The sequence below is a fragment of the Drosophila nasuta genome, chromosome 3 (genome assembly GCF_023558535.2).
Source record: "Drosophila nasuta strain 15112-1781.00 chromosome 3, ASM2355853v1, whole genome shotgun sequence".
NCBI classification, from domain to species: Eukaryota; Metazoa; Arthropoda; class Insecta; order Diptera; family Drosophilidae; genus Drosophila; species Drosophila nasuta.
In genome coordinates, this window is record NC_083457.1 from 17,492,667 (window position 1) to 17,507,421 (window position 14,755).

A 14,755-nucleotide genomic window follows, 5' to 3' on the forward strand; every position below is an offset into this window, starting at 1 on the left:
GCTGCATTTGCGGCACGCAACTGAAACCTTGCCCCCGTCCCCTTCCCTGTTGCAGTGGCACTTCTCTTTTTTCTGTTTCCATGGCATACAAAAGAAAAAGTTTAAATGGTATTTGCTGTTGTGTGTTTAGTTGTATTTTTATTACATTTGTTATTGTGGGGTTAAAAATTATGCCACGAGGGTCAATCGAAAGATAACACAAAAATTCTATATACTCGTATGTACATACAAAAAAATAATAGTTTTATAGTCGCGATGAGCAAGTAGAGAACTTTTAAAGATACCTTCTTTGTGCTCGCCCCATAAAGTCGAGTTTATTTTTGTGCTTCGGTTTATTATACCCGCTACCCATAGAAGAAGGGTATTATAACTTTGTGCCGGCAGGAAATGTATGTAACAGGTAGAAGGAGGCATCTCCGACCCTATAAAGTATATATATTCTTGATCAGCGTCAACAGCCGAGACGATATAGCCATGTCCGTCTGTGTGTCTGTCCGTTCATCCGTATGAAACACTGGATCTCAGAGACTATAAGAGATAGAGCTATAATTTTTTTTTCGACAGCATTTGTTATGTTTGCACGCAGATCAAGTTTGTTTCAAATTTTTGACACGCCCACTTCCGCCCCCGCAAATCAAAAAAATCGAATAACAAGCGTAATTTTAAAGCTAGAGTTGCGAATTTTGGTATATATATTCCCCATAGTATATATCCCCCCTATAGTAGTTATGATTCCTGAAAATTTGGTTCTGATCGCAACCAAATGAAAATTGTCGAAGTTATTAAAGAAATACTTTTCGGCAAACACGCCTACTTACTAGGGGTCTTAGTTGCTTTAGATGACAATCTGGTATATTGTACCGCCTATGGTATATTTTGAATGCGGTACTATATCAATATACCAAATATACTATTTAGTGTATTTTTAGTATTTTTGCAGTATATTCGGTATATTTTGAGAAAAATATCGCAAAATATATTTCTTTTATTAAAAATGGGTAGCGGGTATCTCACAGTCGAGTACACTCGACTGTAGCTTTCTTACTTGTTTTCATTGTGCATTTGTGTTTCATGTGTAACCCAACTTATGCTGAAGTCAATTAAAAATGTAGTTGGCTTGTGCCTAAACAGTTGAATCATTCACTAGCCTTAGGAGCCTCGTGGCTCAACTGCAGGCCTAACATGTCAGACAGCTCAGGTGAACGGTGAACGGTGAACAGACCACAAAATCTACAGCATATATCTTGCCACTCGCAGTATATTTAGGTTGAACGTGTGTGTGTGTGTGTGTGTGTGTATAACTAGGATACGGTGGCATATACTTGTATTTATGTGCTCAAGTGCTCTGCTTATTTCCTGTGCTTATTGTCGATTTCTTACTTATTTTTGCGCACTTTCCGCAATATTTGCCAGCGCATTTTTGTACGATTTATGATCCGTGAGCGCTCCATGCCGGCAATTGCAACGGATATAAACATTTTTGAACTCATTTCAACTTCATATATCTGCTAGCTATCTTTTAGGTATTTCTGGCATTGTGGATTCAGAAGGGGAGGGGTTTGGGGGTTCGAATGATGCCGCTCAGCGTTTATGCAGCTACCTCATGAAATGGCACGTGTCGTTGCTTTTATATAGCATAAGCAGCTACCACTACTACTACCTATCCATACACGATAAGTACTACCACCACGGTGTATGCGAGTATGTATGTGTGGTTGTTATTGTTGGCCTGCTAAAGTCGCTGCAATCCAGTGTGCTTATGTTTCACTTTTCACAACATAAATCCCCCAAGCAGCCAGAGAGCATTCAAAGCAGCGACACAGCTCAACCCGAAGATCTGCTTGCTGCCAGTTCATAGATACCTCTTACACCTTTAACTTGGGGAACGAACTCGTTGCGCTGCCAACTTAGACAAACTTCACTGAGCCGTTGAGCAGAATGAAAACGCTGAGCTATTTTATTTAGATATCCGCGTGGCTTTTGTGCGACAAAAAAAAATAATGTAGAAGAAAATATGAATTTGAGACAAGCATTATTATGCTTATTATTATACTCCGTTCGTCTGACAGCTAAAGGCTTAGGCATCAGCTTCTGCTCCTGTTGCTATTCCTGCTGAGCTCAAATACGATTCTTAGGTCTTTGGGAAATTCAAAGTTCACTTTGTCAAACGGCAGAGTTATTTCAAGATTCAAGTTGCTTTTTTGCCAGACGCCATTTTCTTTTGTTTCTTGGATCAACGTAAGAAAAGGCAACCGGCAACGGCAACGGCAAGTATTATTTAATTTTTTAGTCTACTGTCGGCCATTCAATTTTCCATATTTTCCATTCTTTATTTAGAGCAAAGTAATGGCCATATTAAAAATACAGAATACATATTTAAGTGCATCAGCGAAGAACGAAGTGCTAGGCAGGGGGAAGCGGGGGCGGTGAACTGCGCCAGAATGCTGTGTAGATAGTGGAAGAAGCAACGTCAGAACTTTGGAAATTATTACTTTGCTTTGTTTTCGTTGCATTTAACAAACGCGCTGCTGCCACAACGCTGCTTCTGCTGCTACTGTCGTCGCTGTTGCTGTTGCAAGTTACAGGCCCGCGGCCTGCTCTTGGACTTTACTGAACTGGTCTATGTTACAAACGAGGCCAGATTCATTTAGCCAGCAGGGTAGATGTGGTTACAAATTTAAGCACCTGCAAAGCCAAAGTTAAACTTTTAACAAACCCGTCGTTATTAGTAAGTAATTCAATACGCATTTTTATGCAATTTTAATGCTTTAGTTTAGTGCAATTAGAAGTTATCAGGGAATCCCAAGTAAAATAGTTTGTATTTGACTAACCTAACCATCCATTAAACCGTCTCTTAGTCACTTCCTAACCAGCTACTGTATCTTTCACCATCTTATTCGTATTCTTTCTCTTTCTCTCTCACTCTTTGTCTCTCTCGGCTTCTCTCTGTTTTCAGCTGTCTGCCGCATACATTTCGACTTTTGCTCATTAATAACATAAACCAAGAGCTGAACAACGAAAGTTGCAACTTGCAACAGAGGCAGCAACCACAACAACAACAACAACACAGCAGCAACACAATAAATACGAAGGAGAAGCAGATAAGCTTACAGCGTTGACTGCCCACAAAACTTGCACGAAAAACCAACTCAAAATTGAATTATGAATATTTAAAATGGATTTAAGCATTGCGGCTGCTGTTGGCCAACTCTTAGCCATTATGAATATCCGATATAGATGCTTGTAATGTGATTCTATGACGTCGGGTTTACGGCGAGTTTATTTCACACCAGGCCGAGGCGAGGCGCAATTAATAAATAGTAAATGCGCCCTAAAGTATGCACTAAAAATATATATTCAACAGCAGTAAATTGCGTTGCACGTTGGTCGAAGACGTACTAGTCTAAGTAAATGTCAAGCTTGGCATAAATAATTCACCAGCATCACAGCTTCAACGGCTATGGCAACATCATCAACATATACAAACACACTCGCACACACACATATGTATACACACACATTCATATTCATATAAATATGCACACACATTTGCATTGTCCTTGCGTTGCAGGGAACTCGGCAAGCGACAACATCATGCCTCATAAATTTCAACAAATGCAGCTATGTCACTCTCTCAGTCAGTCAGTCAGTCAGTTAGTCAGTCAGTCAGTCAGTCGTCCAGTCTGTCACGCAGTCAGCAAGTCAGTTAGTCAGTCAAGAGTCAAGAGTCTCCCCAAGCAAGCAGTGTGTATGTGTGTGTGTGTGTGTCTATGTCCGGGTCTCTGTCCGTCAGTCCGTTTCAGGTAAAATCGCTCGAGGTGAAAATCTTTGCACTAATGGCGCTGTTTTACATAATTGCCGTGACATTGTACAAATTTATTCAACTGCATGCGGGCATGTGAGCATAAGGTGACCTCGAAAAAAAAATGGAAAAGAAAAACTAGACTAAAAAGGTTAACAACAACAACTTATGCACTTGCCGCCAAAGGGGTTGGCAAACAAACAAGCAAGTGTATCAAAAAATGAATAGCTCACTCTGCTGATGTCCCAACCATGTTGCCCCAGGTCTTCTAGTCTCATTGTCCAACAATGAAAAGACTACCAGCGACGAAGGCTTTGTGCCCCATGCAACTATGTACTTCTGAAATATAATAAGGCTACAACAACAGCAACAACGACAACAACAACAACACTAGCAAACAAGCAACTACTTCAAACGCTCACGCTTACTCTCACCTCTTCTCTTCTCTTCTCTTCGTCAGAGTGACTTGACTTGACTGACTGACTGACTGACTGTCCCTTGCATCCTTCTTTTCCATGTGTGTGTGTGCTTATCCTTAACCTCGTCCTCACCGTCAACGTCGACGTCACCATCTTCATCATTGTCACCTTGAGCTTTAGGTTATTGGGTTTTTGCACACTCGTCCAAGCGTGTGCCTTGCACTTCACTCGATTCTGGTGTGAAAACAACAGCAGTTAGCAATCGTTGCAGTGTAGGTTGCAACGAATTCCAAATACTCTACACGCATCAATGAAAATTGTGTTAAGCGAGCAACGATAACAAAACCATATGAAAATTGCACAAGTATATAGTTTAAATACATTAAATTAAAATTAAAATTAAAATCATTCGATAGTTTTTCAATTTTAAATACATATTTATAGTCTTAACTTGTAATTAAATTACTGAAAAATATTTAAATCTGAAACAGGCTTTGATATTGAAAAACAACAAAAAGCAACTTGGAAGAAGAAGAACACCCTTTTACTATTAAGATTTGCAAGAGATTGTAATTATCATTTACAATAATAGTAAGTATTTCTTTTTTCTTATAAAATCAAGTTAAAAATTTGAATTAAAACATTTCTTTTGAGATCTACATAAACACAAAAAATATACTTAAATGAATTGTAAATAAATTTAGTTAAAGTATCTATGTAATGCCAACTTCATAGTTTATCCTTATATATATCTACTATTTGGCCACTTAGCAAGTTACAACAATTACAATTATAAAACTGAAACAGTAAATAACAAGATAACAAAATAAGACAACGAGAACACCTTAGCCTGAAGGGTGTGAATCGCTCTGGCTGATCTCATAGCATTAAGGAATTGTATTCTTTATTACAATAAAAATAAATAAATAAAACAACGAAACCAAAGAATTTACATTTATTCAAAATAGGAAGTCAAACTGATGGATTAGTCAATATGCCCAGCCCAGTAGTCAGTGTACTGCAAAAGGCAGCTAGCAAACAAACAACTTTGACTTTGACTTTTTCCAACTCTCTGCCTTCACCTTGTAGCCCCCCGACCTCTGTTTGCATGAAACTACTTTCTGCTCTCCGCTTGTGTCTCTTTTAATCGCATGCAGAGGCAGAGGCCAAAGAGTATAAAGTTGAAAAATATTTGCTTGTGTCAAAATATTTGTGCATACTTTTAGGCGCAACACTCTTACGCCTCAGTATATTCGATTTTGTCGCCTTTTTGTTTGGTTTTAATTGTGCCTATAACCACTAGCTCCCTTCCCAACAATTCCGATTAGTACTTCTCTGTGATCTAGCTCAACTTCAGTTCAGTCCCCTGCTATTTTCAAGCTCTGCAAACAAGCTAACTCATGTTTGTTATTTATAGGCAACTGCGGGAGCGTTTGGGTCAGTTTGTTAGTATAGGTTTGTGCTGGTGTGTGTGTGTGTGTGTGTGTGCACTCAAAATTTTAAACAGCGCCAACTACATATCCTGCCGCCTGCTCTTTGCCACAATCTCCACCGCGTATTCGTATTTGGTGTGCATAGCACATGGAGAAGTCGTGTAACATTTTATGTTGCTTAACCCCCAGCTCTCTCCTCTCTAATACCTCTTGGAGACTTATGTTTGCTATTTATGCCCCTCTGGCAATGTTTGTATGTGTGTATGTGTGTGTGGTCTGTTTAGTTTCAGTCCACGTGCCTCGCATAATAAGTGCCACCGGCTGCGGCTTGCGTCTTGCCACTTGCAACGCGTTGCATCGCTTGCTGCAAAGTCTTTCGAGCTTTTGGTGCTGCAGGTTAAAAGCGCATTACGGCTACAACTTCATAAATTGAGGGCGCCAAGCAGCGAATACAATGTTTACATGCCAAGCAGTTGGTTAGGGATTCCCATGCAGATTCCGATTCCCATTTCCATTTTACTGGCAATCGAAATTTAAGCCATGTCACAGCCACAGATGAAATAGAAATTTTTGCTTACAAACGTCTAAAGGATTAAAGCGCGTGTCAAAGGACAAAGCACAAAGCTCATTAAGAAAACTAAAGACTAAAGAAGAGAGCTGCCGGATCGAGGAGATTAACATATATTTACGTATACGTATATTGATTTGAAATCTAAGAGTGATAGTGACAACTTGTCACTGACAAGTTCTCAATGATTCAAAAAAATTTTTTAAATAATAATATATGACATGCTACATAACTATACAATTTTTTTTTAGCAAGTAAGAAAGAAAGAACAAGTAAAGTAGTGCAGTATTACTTATAAAGAATACCAAATTAATATGTATACCGCAAAAATCGTTTTTAAAAAAAATGTATCATAGGCTATATTTGGTATATTTATAAAGTACTACATTTAAAATATACCCTAGTGTGAAAAATATACCAGATTGTCAACCGAAGCAACTAAGAACCTTATTAAGTAGGCGTTTTCCCCATATACATTTTTTTCCTTAAATAACCATTTTTATCCGATCTCAACCAAATTCTCAGAAATCACAAGCCCAATAGTTTTTATTATCGTATATAGTTTTGAAATTACGCTTGTTATTAGATTTTAGAAAGTCAGCGTGCAATAACTTAAACTTAACTTATCTCAAAAACAAACTTAATTTGAAAATCTGCTGTACAAAAAAATTATATCTTTAAAACAAGAAGTGTCATATTAGCACCTCGAGTCATAAATTAAGCGCTTTAAATAATCGAACAACATTTTTCGATACCTATGAATTGTTTACGGAATACAATAATCGATAATTGTGTATCGTATGATAAATCTTGCCATCACAGCAGCAAGCAGAAGCTCTTTAACCAAACTCGAGCCAAAGAATGCGATGTGGCAAGCATTTGCAATGAGAGCAATTATAAGTTGTAAATGTGTTTTAAAGCAATTGTCAACTCTAAAATGAGTTTCAGATAACATTTAACAAGCGTAAACAGCCATTATCTGGGCACCAACAGCCGGAGTGGGTGTCAGATTGTCTTTTGACATCTGAAAAGCAGTTGCAGTTGCAGTTGCCATTGCAGTTTCAGTCAATTGAGGCTGACAGTATTCTCTGAGTGAGTGAGTCAATCGACATGAGCCAGCACATCCGGCACATGTCGTTGCCAGCGCCACTACAACAGGAGCATAGACCAAGGCAATGCAAACAGGAGCAAGAGCAGGAGCAGGAGAAAGATTTTGCCAAACGCACACGCATAATTGACAACATTTCCGCGGCAACTGCTTTTGTTGTTGCCCGGCCATTGAAATCATTTTAGCTGAAACTGAAATCGAGCTCGTATTGACTGCCGTGCCGTGCGCTCCCATTGACAGCAACAGCAACAGCATCAGCAGCCAGGACATAGACATGATACAACACAGGACGCAGACACGAACACGGACACGGACACAGTCATGGACACCGATAGGGACACAGACAAGGACACGACAACGGTTAGGAATGGCGACATTGTACCGGCAGGATACCATCATCATTGCCCGCGGTGCGCTGATTGCCTGTAGCTATTGCTCTGCCCATTCTCATATCCTGCCGTCCTGTTGCCTTCGCGTCGCGGCGCTTTGCATCGCGTCGACTCGGCTCATCAATGTTTAGAACAATGCCATCAATTTGCGTATTGAATTTTAATCAAGTTGACGTTGGGGGAATATGATAATTAAAACTGTGTGCCCAGTTGCAGATGCTGCAAAATGCAACAATTACAAAGCAATTGCACCAAACAGTTCCAAATACTTCTAACTATTCGATACTCTTTATAGATTTTGCATTCGATATCCTTTAATTTCGACATCGACTGTGTTTGACACAAGGATTAGCTTTATTTGTAGAACGAGGCTTAACATGTCTGACGATCTGGAATATAGTATTTCCATCATAGTCTAAAGGGTATTTGCAGTGAGTACGAACAAAGATAAGTGCCCTTTATTTGTGCAATTTGGTTGCGGTCCCATGAAAAGTTCAACGCTTCAGTGCAATCTCCGAAAAAAGCGGTTCAATTTAAAGCTGAAGGCAAAATGAAAATGTAAAAGTTTCGAACGGAGTGAATAGTTATCGTAATGTTGAACCCGGAATCCCAAAATTTACCGAATATAGTGCGATGAAAAGAATTCTGTTTATTTACAATTCAAATTAAAAACTTTTAAATGCAACTATTATTACATTATATCTTTGTGCCAACAGGAAATGTATGAAACAGGCAAAAGAAAAAGCATTACCGAGAATCTTCATTGCTTTGGTTGACAATCTTGTATATCTTGTACTCGATGGTATATTTTAAATGTTGTAGTATATTGTTGTATAAAATATAGGCTTCAGTATAATTTAGTATTTTCGGCACCTTTTTGCTTTTCTTGAAAATAGCGTCTTATACACTCGATTCTAACTTTCATAATAGTATTTTTATTATCCATCATTCATCATTAAATATTAACCAAACATATATTTTAACTAAATTTTCGTCAAACAACTCCAAGTCCAGTCAAGCATATAAGACCATTTATTTTTTATAATACGAGTTCATACACATATCACTCCAATTTATACAGTATTTATTAAAGTTTGACATAAGCATACTGAGGATGCACTATATTTGCTTTAATTTATTAGAAAATTGCATTAAAAGGTGTTTGGACATAGTTTAAATAGCAATTATTGTACAATCATTTCTCATTTTCGAGCTTACAAATTAGCCAACTATTTTCACTAAATGAAGAATAGGAATAGGATGAATGACTTTCAGATTGACAGGCAAACTGACCACTAAAACGGGATAGAATTGAGTGTCTAGTCCAGTTGATAAGCTCAATGCGGCCACAGTTGAGTTGGACAGTCGATGCGTCTACAGCTGCTGCAGGTATTACCAGAGGCTACCTGATGCTGTCTCTGTTATTGGTAGAAAAAAGCGTTGCAACCTCAAAAGCCGAAACCAAAAATGCACTCTTTCACGCGCAATACAACTGGAGTGGCAACGAATGGCGAATGGATGATGGTGGAGTGTGGAGAGTGGAGTGTGGCAACAGATGGGTTGATGGGTTAGTGTGGTAGGCGGCAATTGTACCGTTAATTTGGTGTTATACATGCAGACACAGACTCACACTCACACAGTCATACAAGAGTTGGTGAATTTTGGTTGCTGCCAGCGTCACCAAATGAATTCAATTAATTAAATTAGTTCAACTCGCAGCTGCACTCGTTATACGCCAGCATCAGGCAAAGGGATCGCTATCGGAGTATCGGTGCAGGCGAAAGGGATTCGGGATGGAGTCAGGAGTCGGCAGTCAACAGTCGGGATGGTTGTCGACACGAACAGCACGCAGCTGAATAAAAATTGCGAGCTGCGGTCATCGCTGGACGCCGCAGTCGGCGCCACCGTCGACTCAATTATCAGCTTTTATGAATGGCCAGCAAATTTTGCAAAGCGCCGACGACACGACCTCTGACTGCACTTCTTTGCATACTCTTTCTTTGGGGTATGCTTGAATAGTGTTCAAATTTGTCAACATGGAACTGTGAATGGAATAAGTAACTATTCCTTTTCGTGGATCAATAGACAAATGCATGAAAGAAATTATATGATCGATAAATTGAAATTATGAGCTTTTCATTTCAAAATTAAGTCAAGTGAAATACGTACTGAATTGGTTTAACTGGAAAGTTCTTAAATCACATATTGCTTACGTTCGACTCAATGAAATGAAAGCACAAGGAGCTGCATTTTATAGACGGGATGTCCATAGGACTTTGGCTTGAATTGTGCAGCGTCCTTCTTGTTTCCGACTGCGATTGGCATTTTTCGCAATTTGTGCATCGATTTTTCGCTTGGGATAATTGTATTAAGCGCATAATTAAGTTGGCCAACTGCAGGTAATAAATTATGAACAACCGAAACCCTTTTTGCCAATACTCGTATTTCTGGCTACCATTTTTGCTCTGCTGCGCCGTCCTCATTTGGAAAAATTGAATTTGATGTGCCAGCGGAATGAAATTAGCAACATTTTGTATATATTTAATTTAATTTGTTGTCGCATAAAAAATATGCGATGAAAAAAAGCTGCCATGTTAAATGTGAACATAAGCTCGAGTCCCCTCTTTACCAGATGTAAAATGTCAGCGCAAAAACAAATATAACAACAACACCAACAATATTGTTTAAAACACAAAAAAAAAGGTTTTAGCGTTGGCGTTCATCATTCCATGAATTACGGGGCGTCAAACTGTCAAGCACCCCCCGGTTCAGGACTTGACAGATGAACTAACGGGCCTGGCCACACTAACTGCCTACAACTGTGATCCCCATACATAGACCCCTTTTGCATCCCCCCATTTGAGTCTGGTTCTAACGCTGACGCTGACTCTGACTGTGACTCCATCTCCAACTCCATTCCGTCTATTGCTATTCATAAAAAAAATTGCTCAATTCCGCTCGCGTTGCTATTTTTGTTGCAAGCACGACTGTTGCTTTGTCTCTTTCTCTTTATCATCGTGGCACTGCGTGAATTGTGAATGACACCAAACAGATGGATGGGCGCACTCATCTACCTCATACAGTTAGAGCAGAAACAACAGTCGATGGGCAGCCACCCAGCGGCTGAGATTTTCCTGCAAACAAGTGATATTTTTGTTGACAACTAAAAACCCCAGCACAAGCAACAAAAAAGATTCGAAATTTGAAAGTAAACAAATGCTCAACTGTTAGATACCCATTTTTCGTATTATGATAAGATGTGATTTCATATAAACACGAATTCAAAAGAAATAAAAACAAAGTGTGACCAAGCCAAGTAAATATTTCTTGAATAACAAATTAAAATATTAAGTTAAATATTTCTATATTACATTTTTTAAGAGTAGAATAAAAACGTAATAAGAGAAATTCATTAGATTTTAAAAAACTATAGATTTAAATTTGAAATTTAAATAATCTACTTGGATATATTTTCCTTAATGCATAATACAAATATAATTTTGAAAAGATTCTTCAAATTTTCAAGATATCCCTTCTTGAACAAAAAATGAAAATAACAAGTTTGCCATTTTTTGTTTAAATGCAAATAATGAAAATATCAAGTTTGCCAATTTTTGTTTAAAGAAGAATAAAAAAGAGTTGTAGGAAAATTTCTTTAGATTTCAAAAACTTTATTGATTTCGATTGCAAATTGTAATAAGCTACTTAGAAATGTTTTCTTTAATGCATAATACAAATACGATTTTGAAAAGAATCTTAAAATTCCCATGTTATTTAATATTTTATATATAGTTTAACAAAAACAAACAATGCGAACGATTTTCGATTATTCGTTTTTTCAAGTATGATAATAATACAAGATGAATACACCTTTTACAAAAGATGTAATATCCTGGGTATAAGCGTTCACGCTCAACATGTGCTGGAAAAAAGGCATCGCGATACAAATGTGCGAGTATACATAGTGTGTATGGCTGCAAGCGGGTTAAACGAGCTCTCTATCCTACCCTTATGTTGTCTAAGCCCCGCCATCTAAATACCAACACTTTTTTCCCCACTGTTCGCTACTTTCTCATCTTAAAATACCGCGAGATGGTTTTTAAATTATACCTCCAAATTATGCTATTCCATGTGCAAAACTTTGGCTAACAAAAAATGTGTTCTGCCGCGCTTGCAAATTTGCTGCAACCATAAATATTATTTGATTCTGCTTTTGATGTAGTTCAAGCAACACGTACTAAAAATATTTGCAGTTGCTAAATATTTTGTGCAAGTGTTGCATATTCACGGCAAGTGCATATGCGAAAATTAACTCAGTGCATTTTTATGCATTTTAAAAAACGAAAACAAACATCAACAATGCAAAGAACAAAATACGTGAATAATAGTAGTCTAACTAAAACTTTGCTTCAAAACATATTTTTTCCTTTACAAATTGAAAAACTGTTTGTGCATTTGTAAAAATATATATTTTCAAACTTTTACAATATTTGTAGATACGCTTCGCAAAAGACGATTGTCACTAGAAGCCCGATAAGAATAATTTTAGATGAAAATTACACATTTGTTTAATATTAGCGAGAGACTTAGTCTGTCAAAAAGTCGGTCAGGACAAACAAATTTATATAGATACAAATGTATAAATCGTAAAAAATATGAAATCCACGCAAGAAAATCGAGTGTGCTCGACTGTAAGATACCGCCTATCCGTTTGCATTAAAAACAAAACGGGTCGGAATTAGCTTTAAAATCAACCTAATTGATACAACAAGAAACACTAAAATATACCGAAACGCATATTTGGTATATGATTTATTTGTTAAGTAAGTAAACCAGTACAGCAATCAAGTACCTTAACAACACATTAGGGAAAACTTATTCTTACCGCACCTCATACTCATAGCACAAGGACTTAAGTAAGAAGTAAGAAAGCAACAACCGAGTGTGCTCGACTGTGAAATACTCGCTACACATTTTTTATGAAAATATAACAGTACCGAATTAATTTTAAACAATACCAAATTAATATACCATACAAATTTTAAATATGTACCAAAGCCAATATTTGGTATATTAATATAGTATTACATTCAATATGTACAGTACAAAATATACCAAATATACCAAGCAATTACGACCACACATCTGCAGCCGCCACATAACCTGCAACATAAACGTTTTTAACTCATTATTAGCCAATTATCAGGAATCAGCAATCTAAAAGCACGAGCTACTTCCATACAAAATATCTTATAAGTAGTGTCTAAGATAGTCTGTGCTGTCTGTGCTGTTGACGCTGTTTAAAAATATAAAGGTGGAAGAAGGCTTCTACTGCCTTTTACATACAGTTTATGTCTATAAATAGCAGATATTGCAATAGAAACTAACTATTATTTCATAATTTGTATTTAAAAGATAAAATACTTAAGGTGACAGATCTCTTTAAGCGAAAAATTACCGAGACACTCGGAGTATTTAGTACCTTGAGGCATTCTGATGGCGCCGCCTCACGGCGTCCACATAAATTTTAGCAATCGCTTAGTCAGCGGATGCATCTAGTTCTGTATGCGCCGCCCAAAAGTATGCAACAAGTTTATGCAGCTGCACGCAAGTTGACGTTTGGCGTGGTCTCATAAATTTCCCAGGCATCGCTTCAGAAATCCCCTGACAAAGTGCAAAAACACAAAACGCTTGCACAAGCCGCAAACATGCATGGCCAAAAAATACTCGTAGATCGTGTGTGTGTGTGTGTGTGTGTGTATGTCCGTGTGCGTGTGTGTGTGTGATGTGCCTGGGCAGTGCTAACTGCTAAGCACGTGTCAAGTGTGGGCCAAACTTTTAATTTGCACAACGTCCCGACGACGAAGGCAGCCAACCAGCCAGCTAGGCAGCTAGGCAGCCAACCGGCCTGTGAACGGTTTGAAGAGGGCAGCAGAGAGCCTGACTGACGCTGAGTGACTGTCAGCCCTGTTAGTCCTTTTATAACCTGCCTGCTGCGCCTTGCTGTCTGACAATGTCATCAGTTGCAGCTGACGCAGCATACCCCCTTCCATTCCCTTCCATTCCATCAAGCGTACGCATACGAGTCAGAGAAATTGTAGCTGCAGCTGTACGAGTAAAAACAACTAGGCAAGAAACAGTTGCAGCTGCATTTGCAGTTCCTCGTGTCCTTTTTTCGAGTGTCTATCGCATACCGTAAGTTTATAAGACACGTTCGGTACACTAATTGCCTCACAATATATAAAGCATTGAGATTAATATTTAAATAATATTTTATATCAAAATACAAATTTGAAGATTCCTTTTAATTTCCTCTATATATTTTGGTAGTTCATTTTATTAAATTTTTTGTGTTTTTTCTGGTAGTATTGATAGTCTTGATTATGAGATATAAAATAAAATAAGATTATTTTTAATTTAAAATTACAATTTGAAGATTTTTTTTAAATTCATAAATAATATTTCAATAGATCAGTTTATTTCAATAGAAAATTTAGATTCGTAAGTTTTATAAATTGTTTTTTGTTGTTTGTTTCAAAGTAATATAATAATTAAAAAGGTTATTGGGGATTTTTTCTGCTTAAAGTCCAGATTGGTAATAAACATTAATGAGAACTACAAAGTAAAGTATTAAGTAATATATTTTTTCATGTTGATATTATAGTACGTATTTATTATACTTATTATATTATCATGAGTGTAATGTCATTCAATAAAATTCATATAGCACCCTTTGAATTTCAATTGAAAGGTCTGGAAATATCACTTCAACTATTGTAGAGCAGACGATAGTCGGTCAATGAGAAATGTTCTCTACCGCGGGTGTCCATGACAAGTGGTGTGCGTCTGGGAGTGTATGTGTGAATGTGAACCTTAAGAGCAGATAAAGCGACGCTCAGCGCTCGCTTGGACGCTGTCAGTTAGCCAGGCGGAGTTGGTCCAGTCAACCAGCCCGTCTGTCCAGCTGTCTTGCTGTCCGTCAGTCAGTTAGTCAGAGACTGTGTTCATTTACAATTTCTTTGGCCACCCAGTCACC